At 46.7% G+C, this 9,326-nt stretch overlaps 1 protein-coding gene across 2 annotated transcripts in view; it reads right to left on the bottom strand.

Moving 5' to 3' along the window:
- LOC110531229 (plexin-A2-like) overlaps positions 1–9,326 on the bottom strand; it is a 435,878-nt gene that overhangs the window by 241,892 nt on the left and 184,660 nt on the right. The window lies entirely within an intron of this gene.

Here is a 9,326-nt window from a genome sequence, read left to right as displayed (position 1 = left end):
CATCTTACTCATATATGTGCCTAAATATTTTGCTGTGCGTCCTGGAGTTTTCATTTAGGAGCACCAGTGAGACGAGAAAAATAAAAGGATTCTAGCTTTAATACCTGAAATATTTTGTGTGCCTACATTTTTCAAAACATGCTCCTTGTAAAAAAAGGTCAGCATCAAGCCCTGCAGAAGTTAACACGGTTGGTTGTATTTTTTTTCTAACGTTGGAGTTTGACATCAGTTAAAGTTTGAATCCACTTCTGATTGAAAACCCATATTACCACAGTGTAATAACATTTGAATGTCTCATTTTAGGGATGTGTTCAGCACGACGACCCTCTGTGACGACCCTCTGTGACATACCTACACATCTCGTCTTAGCACCAGTTACAGCTTCCCAAAAAAAGGTGACTGTAAATCTCTGGAAGGATCCTGGCGACTGGCGGTGGCGTGAGAGAGAGATGGTTCTGTGATGTCACTGTCGCTGTGGTAACATGAAAGCTGATGGTTCTATCATCTGTTGGGCCCCTCCTCTCTATAGCCATGTATCTATTCACACAGTGACAGGTCCAAAGAGCACCCCACCCCACAATGAAACCTTTGCCCTTACCGCACCCCCCCAGGGGGTTGTCTCAAGGTCTGTCATTAGGGTCCCCTGGGAGTAGGGGCGAGGGGCGTAACAGTGAGGCGGTAGCAAGTGGCCAAACACAACAGAACAAAGGTGAAATAAGTTCAACACAACCCCTGATTCATGGTCTCTAAGACAAGAGGTTAGTCAGGGTTAGCCAAGCCCATAGAGCAGCACCAGCAGTGCTGTATGCTTCTGTATGGTTCTATATGGTGCTGTATGGTGCTGTATGGTTCTGTATGGTGCTGTATGGTTCTGTATGGTTCTGTATGGTGCTGTATGCTTCTGTATGGTGCTGTATGGTGCTGTATGGTGCTGTATGGTTCTGTATGGTTCTGTATGGTGCTGTATGGTTCTTTATGGTGCTGTATGCTTCTGTATGGTGCTGTATGGTGCTGTATGCTTCTGTATGGTTATGTATGGTGCTGTATGGTGCTGTATGGTGCTGTATGGTTCTGTATGGTGCTGTATGGTGCTGTATGCGTCTGTATGGTGCTGTATGCTTCTGTATGGTTCTGTATGTTGCTGTATGCTTCTGTATGGTGCTGTATGCTTCTGTATGGCGCTGTATGGTGATGTATGATTCTGTATGGTGCTGTATGGTTCTGTATGGTTTTGTATGGTGCTGTATGCTTCGGTATGGTTCTATATGGTGCTGTATTCTTCTGTATGGTTCTGCATGGTGCTGTATGCTTCTGTATGGTTCTGTATGGTTCTGTATGGTGCTGTATGCTTCTGTATTGTTCTGTATGCTTCTGTATGGTGCTGTATGGTGCTGTATGGTTCTGTATGGTGCTGTATGCTTCTGTATGGTGCTGTATGGTGCTATGTGGTGCTGTATGCGTCTGTATGGTTCTGTATCGTGCTGTATGCGTCTGTATGGTTCTATATGGTGCTATATGCGTCTGTATGGTTCTGTATGGTGCTGTATGCTTCTGTATGGTTCTGTATGGTGCTGTATGCTTCTGTATGGTGCTGTATGGTGCTATGTGGTGCTGTATGCTTCTGTATGGTGCTGTATGGTTCTGTATGGTGCTGTATGGTTCTGTATGGTGCTGTATGCTTCTGTATGGTTCTGTATGGTGCTGTATGCTTCTGTATGGTGCTGTATGGTGCTATGTGGTGCTGTATGCTTCTGTATGGTGCTGTATGGTTCTGTATGGTGCTGTATGGTTCTGTATGGTTCTGTATGGTGCTGTCTGCTTCTGTATGGTGCTGTATGGTTCTGTATGGTGCTATATGGTGCTCTATGGTGATCTATGGTGCTGTATGGTTCTGTATAGTGCTGTATGGTTCTGTATGGTTCTGTATGGTTCTGTATGGGCAAGGAGCACAGCTCAAAGACTGAATAACTTGTGAACAAAAGCAGAATCTGAAAACCAGTGGTTCATTTCCAAACCAGTTGTTCATTTCATTTTCATTTCCAGTGGTTCATGCCTCCCTGCCCAGTAGCAGTGTAATGCAAACACAAGCCTGGTAGCGTAACTACATATGTGAAAACCATATGTACAGGATGTGGGGGAGACACCCGACCAGCATTAACCTGGTTACTGACATTTACAGCAGAGAGGGAGATGAAGAAGGAGAACTACAAGCAACTACATACAAGCAATATGTTCATCCATAAAGCATGAGGGAGACATGCCATGAACCCATGTTGTGAGATGCTGCTGTTGACCCAGGGTGAGTGTGTGTGTGTGTGTGTGTGTGTGTGTGTGTGTGTGTGTATGTGTGTGTGTGTGTATGTGTGTGTGTGTGTGTGTGTGTGTATGCGTGCGTGCGTGTGTGTGTGTGTGTGTATATGTGTGTGTGTGTGTGTGTGTGTGTGTGTGAGTGAGGGACCTGGCTGTCTGTAATGTGGATCTACAGTTGAAGTCGGAAGTTTACATACACTAAGGTTGGAGTCATTAAAACTTGTTTTTCAACCACTCCACAAATGTCTTGTTAATTAACAAACTATAGTTTTGGCAAGTCAGTTAGGACATCTACTTTGTGCATGACACAAGTAATTTTTCCAACAATTGTTTACAGACAGATTATTTCACTTATAATTCACTTTATCACAATTCCAGCGGTTCAGAAGTTTACATACACTAAGTTAACTGTGCCTATAAACAGCTTGGAACATTACAGAAAATTATGTCATGGCTTTAGAAGCTTCTGAAAGGCTAATGTACATAATTTGAGTCAATTGGTGTACCTGTGGATGTGTTTCAAGGCCTACCTTCAAACTCAGTGCCTCTTTGCTTGACATCATGTGAAAATCAAAAGAAATCAGCCAAGACCTCAGAAAAAAAATTGGAGACCTCCACAAGTCTGGTTCATCCTTGGGAGCAATTTCCAAACCACTGAAGGTACCACGATCATCTGTACAAACAATAGTACGCAAGTATAAACACCATGGGACCACACAGCTGTCATACCGCTCAGGAAGGAGACGCATTCTGTCTCCTAGAGATGAATGTACTTTGGTGCGAAAAGTGCAAACCAATACCAGAACAACAGCAAAGGACCTTGTAAACATGCTGGAGGAATTAGGTACAAAAGTATCTATATCCTCAGTAAAAACAAGTCCTATATCAACATAACCTGAAAGGCCGCTCAGCAAGGAAGAAGCCACTGCTCCAAAACCGTCATAAAAAAGCCAGACTACGGTTTGCAACTGCACATGGGGACAAAGATTGAAATGTCCCGTGGTCTGATGTAACAAATATAGAACTGTTTGGCCATAATGACCATTGTTATGTTTGGAGGAAAAGGGGGAGGCTTGCAAGCCGAAGAACACCATCCCAACCGTGAAGCACAGGGGTGGCAGCATCATGTTGTGGGGGTGCTTCGCTGCAGGAGGGATGGTGCACTTCACAAAATAGATGGCATGATGAGGAAGGGAAATTATGTGGATATATTGAAGCAACATCTCAAGACATCAGTCAGGAAGTTAAAGCTTGGTTGCAAATGGGTCTTACAAATGGACAATGACCCCAAGCATACTTCCAAAGTTGTGGGAAAATGGCTTTAGGACAACAAAGTCAAGGTATTGGAATGGTCATCACAAAGCCCGGACCTCAATCCTATAGATAATGTGTAGGCAGAACTGAAAAAGTGTGTGTGAGCAAGAAGGGCTACAAACCTGACTCAGTTACACCAGCTCTGTCAGGAGGAATGGGCCAAAATTCACCCAACTTATTGTGGGAAGCTTGTGGAAGGCTACCCAAAATGTTTAACCCAAGTTAAACATTTTAAAGGCAATGCTACCAAATACTAATTGAGTGTATGTAAACTGGGAATGTGATCAAAGAAATAAAACCTGAAATAAATCATTCTCTCTACTATTATTCTGACATTTCACATTCTTAAAATAAAGTGGTGATCTTAACTGACCTAAGGCAGGGAATTTTTACTAGGATTAAATGTCAGGTTTTGTGAAAAACTGAGTTTAAATGTATTTGGCTAAGGGGTATGTAAACTTCTGACTTCAACTGTATGTACCTCCCCTAACAGGGATAGGGCTGGCTGTGTTGTTCTGTCTGTCTGCAGCCACAGGGGAACACTCGATAACTCTGACCTTCCACACACAGTCTGCACTTCATCTCAATCAGACCTCTATCACACAACATACTGCCCAGAGAGCTCTGAACACGGTCACCGCCTATTCTCCTTCTTTCACTCACACACACACACACAAACACACACACACACACAGCTTCCCCAGGGTGCACTTCCAGTCCCAGCCCTCCACCTGAAGTCTGTCCATCCAGGGGTTCTAAACAGCCCCAGTGTTCAGTGTTCATGTTCATCACCCTGCTTGTTTCTCTACCAGTGACCCTGGAAAGGTTAAAAGCCCCCACTTTAATCCCTGAGTGAACACTCACACACCAGCGGGTCTAAACAGACCACTGTCAGGTAAACATGAACTGAGATAAAAGATGTATGGCCTCCCCCTATCTCTCCCCCACTCACCCTGCATCTCTCCCCCCACTCTCTCTCTCTCTCCCCTACTCTAGCCTTGGCTCCTGAGTCACATAGAGAGATAATGGAATCAACATTAAGGACAGTCCACAGCCCCCACCGCCCCTCTGTCCCTCTCCCACAGCCCCATGCAGCAGACCCTGTTCTGCAGAGGTGCTCAACTCCCCCCCAACACACTCCACAAGCAGAGAAACGATTCCAGGCATGCAGCTTGTGAGGTAGAGTTCTTCAACATCTCCCTTGAAATTGTCAGACAGATGCACTTTGCAGAGAGAGAGAGAGAGAGAGAGAGAGAGAGGGAGAGAGAGAGACAGAGAGAGAGAGGGAGAGAGAGAGACAGAGAGAGAGAGAGAGAGACAGAGAGAGAGAGAGAGAGAGAGAGAGAGAGAGAGAGAGAGAGAGAGAGAGCAAAAGAGCGAGATAGAGAGAGAGCGAGAGAGCAAGATAGAGTTGAGAGAACTCTAGAGAGGATGAGAGAGAGAGACAGAGAGAGAGAAATGACCCGGAGCAGGTAATGGAGGAAGCAGAGGTTGCTTGGGGCTGAGTGCAGTGTAGTGGAGATGGACAAGTGAACCCTGAGGGAAGGCTGATGCCAGTGGGCTTCTATCCAAACAGAAAAGGCTCTACTCTCTCCCACATCTAACCTCACGGTAGGTCACCTGAGACTTCCTCTACCCCAATCTCCCTTTTCCCATGATGAGTCTCTCAGCATCATACACTCACACCGGAAACCTGTTCTGTCCTGCTTCTCCCCTCAATTATTTATTTATAGGCTACTGAGAGAGAACGGTTCAGTTTACCAACCTCCTCTCCTCTCCTCCCCTCTCCTCTCCCTCAGTGAGTATTATACACCATTCATTACAGAAATCCCCTCTGCTAGGCCAACCTGAACCTAAAGGCTACTGCCACGTCCCTGCTTCTCTGGCTTAATGTCAACACCTCCACCATTACCAACGTTACTGTACCTCTCCCCAGAGGTGAGAGCAGAACCAGAGGAACAGAGACAGGGAGACAGATGGAGAAAGATGAGACTGTGTGAGAGGGGGGTCAGACCTTTAGCAGTCCATTGTTCGTGGAAACACGCCAAGGCCACGGAGCTGTGCAGCATTGTTAGCTGGCTAAAGGTTTAATTTTACTTTCACAATCATGTACCTTGTTTGCTGACCTAGAGTTGACTTCAGGACAGACTAGGGTGCATTCATACATATTGTATGGCATACATACTATGCCATCGAGAGCACTTACAGTTTACAGGGGGAAACTGGGGCAGAAATAGGTGTTAAAGGGTGCACTCAGATGTCTCCCTGATCAGCTAGAGAGCTATGAATGGGAGCAAGGACTGTGACTGACTGGAGAGTGCAACCCTACTGTCTCTCCATCAACACGATAGAGAGGAGAGACCCAACCAGTGTGCCCTACTGTCTCTCTATCAACCCGATAGAGAGGAGAGACCCTACCAGTGTGCCCTACTGTCTCTCCATCAACCCAATAGAGAGGAGAGACCCTACCAGTGTGCCCTACTGTCTCTCCATCAACCCAATAGAGAGGAGAGACCCTACCAGTGTGCCCTACTGTCTCTCCATCAACCCAATAGAGAGGAGAGACCCTACCAGTGTGCCCTACTCTCTCTCCCATATTCAGAACCAGCTCAGGACCATGGCATCATGGTTATTTTGGTGGGGTCTGGATCTCTGAGTGTGGCTGTCTGTGTGAAACTATTTGTCCAGGGAAAGTGCTGAATAAATCCAGCGGAAAAGTGCAATGAATGTGTGTGCAGCACGTTTAAGGATGTTCAATGCCTGGAGATGGGGGAAATGGGGGGAGATGGGGGGGAAATGGGGGGAGATGGGGGGAAATGGGGGGAGATGGGGGGAAATGGGGGGAAATGGGGGGAAATGGGGGGAAATGGGGGGAGATGGGGGGAAATGGGGGGAGATGGGGGGAAATGGGGGGAAATGGGGGGAAATGGGGGGAGATGGGGGGAGATGGGGGGAAATGGGGGGAGATGGGGGGAGATGGGGGGAGATGGGGGGGAAATGGGGGGAGATGGGGGGCGGGGGGAGATGGGGGGGAAATGGGGGGAAATGGGGGGGAGATGGGGGGGAAATGGGGTGGGGGGTGGGGGGCAAATGGGGGGGAAATGGGGTGGGGGGTGGGGGGCAAATGGGGGGGAAATGGGGTGGGGGGTGGGGGGCAAATGGGAGGACGCCTCAGTGCTCTCATTTGACTCTTTAAATACATTCAAGTTATGTAACATATAAATGTATTCAATGTACAAACTGTTTAGCCTTGAGAATTCTTCCACTGAACATAGAGTATTGACCTAGCAACAGAACATGTAAACATGGAGCACTTAGCAAGTAGACATGTAGCACCATGAAAGAGATTCATTTAGCTTCTGAATCTGGCGATGAAAATATGTGTTCCGTTTCAGAAGCAGATATAAGCAGTAAGTTGGTCTGTTTTTCTGGTGCATCCAATCGGTGATGATATGCTGCTTATTATCTGTGACATTGAAGAATATCCTCGAGCTCTAACGCTTGCTCTTGTTGTTTTAAATAAGCCTTTTCATTTAAACAGCAGAAAACTATGCAGGTCCACCGCTTAAACACATGTATTTTTCACATTTGGAAATACAACTATTTTCCATCCCCAGCTGTGAATGAGGTTAGTGTCCTATGGTATCTGTGCCAACACTAACAGGCATACTGAGGGTGACTGGTGTGTGTGTTGCACTTAAATACTCACCTCCATATAAATACAATTACTACTTTATACTATCATATATCTATTTCTATTACCACAATTAAGATGGTGGTGCAGTCTGCATGTTAGTTAGAAGCGGATGACCAGTATATTGTACTGTAGGTACTAGAGCCAGCGCCTAGTGAGAGAGCTAGTTGACTGGGAGAGAACACACTCCAGGCTTGAGGAGAATCTCCCAGTGCAATCTGTTGAGGAGACTATGAACTAGAGAGAGAGAGAATGCCTCAGCTGGGTGTATAGAGCCAGTGAGAGATCTAGCTGACTGAGAGAACAGAGCAGAGCATAACTCCCACCACACCACAGTAATCTGTCCCGCAGCTAGCCTATCTAGCCTATCTATCTCCAATCTAATTCTGGACTAATCCATTCTCAGTCTGTTCAATTGTTGTGGCTGGCGATAGGATAGATAGGATAGGCGGTCCGCTGAAACTGCCTGGGCTTTATCTGACTGATCCATCACCCATCCCACACACTGGATTAGATTCCACAAAAGCACATGGCTGTTTCCCAAATGGCACCCTATTTCCTACATAGTGCACTACTTCTGACCACGGTTTATAGGGCTCTGGTCAAAAGTAGTAAATTATATAGGGAATAGGGTGCCATTTGGCATGTGTCGCATGGTTCTTCCAAGCACTGTGCCGCGCCCCCCTGAACATATTGTGAGACGCCCAAAAAGTTAAACAGCTGCACCATCGAGAGCATCCTGACGGGTTGCATCACCGCCTGGTATGGCAACTGCTCGGCCTCAGACCACAAGGCGCTACAGAGGGTCAAGCTTCCTGCCATCCAGGACATCTATACCAGGCGGTGTCAGAGGAAAGCCCAAAAATGTTCAAAGACACCAGCCACCCTAGTCATAGACTGTTCTCTCTGCTACCGCACAGCAAGCGGTAGTGGAGTCTAGGTCCAAAAGGCTTCTAAACAGCTTCTACCTCCAAGCCATATGACTCCTGAACAGCTAATCAAATGGCTACCCAGTCTATTTGCATTGCCCCCCCCCCCCCCCCCCCCCCCCCCCCCCGTCGCATGTGACAAGTAAACTTTGATTTGATCTCTGCCAGAGGGGGTCAGGTGTTACCCCTGTTACATACTCAGTCACAGATCAGAGGGGGGAGAGAGGGTAACAGCCAAAATAAGACCTGACTAATCAATCCCATTTCATCTGATGGAGCCCTATGAAGTCCTATCAGTCATTAGAATAGATGGGATTTGTGATGTGGGCTATCCTCTCAGGGAGCCTGATAATAACTGCTGGGCTCTAGCAGCACCACTGTGAGAGGCAATGTAGCTCATCTGAAAGCTGCCATGTTTGAGGTCCTGTGTGATGGCCCACTGTAGCCCTCAGTACTCCTTCTCACACTAACCTACATTTCTATGTCAACAGTCTAATGTGGTCAGTCTTCTCTGCTCTAGTCTAGTATGTTAATGAGGCCTAGTTAGTCGGCTCTGGTCTAGTATGTTAATGGGGCCTAGTTAGTCGGCTCTGGTCTAGTATGTTAATGGGGCCTAGTTAGTCGGCTCTGATCTAGTATGTTAATGGGGCCTAGTTAGTAGGCTCTGGTCTAGTATGTAAATGGGGCCTAGTTAGTCGGCTCTGATCTAGTATGTTAATGGGGCCTAGTTAGTCGGCTCTGGTCTAGTATGTTAATGGGGCTCTGGTCTAGTATGTTAGTCGGCTCTGGTCTAGTATGTTAATGGGGCCTAGTTAGTCGGCTCTGATCTAGTATGTTAATGGGGCCTAGTTAGTAGGCTCTGGTCTAGTATGTTAATGGGGTCTAGTTAGTCGGCTCTGATCTAGTATGTTAATGGGGCCTAGTTAGTCGGCTCTGGTCTAGTATGTTAATGGGGCTCTGGTCTAGTATGTTAGTCGGCTCTGGTCTAGTATGTTAATGGGGCCTAGTTAGTCGGCTCTGATCTAGTATGTTAATGGGGCCTAGTTAGTCGGCTCTGATCTAGTATGTTAATAAGGCCT

Source organism: Oncorhynchus mykiss, chromosome 9 (genome assembly GCF_013265735.2).
Source record: "Oncorhynchus mykiss isolate Arlee chromosome 9, USDA_OmykA_1.1, whole genome shotgun sequence".
In the NCBI taxonomy this organism is placed as follows: Eukaryota; Metazoa; Chordata; class Actinopteri; order Salmoniformes; family Salmonidae; genus Oncorhynchus; species Oncorhynchus mykiss.
The sequence above is the reverse complement of the archived record's forward strand: the minus strand, read 5'-3'. Positions and strand labels throughout refer to the sequence as shown.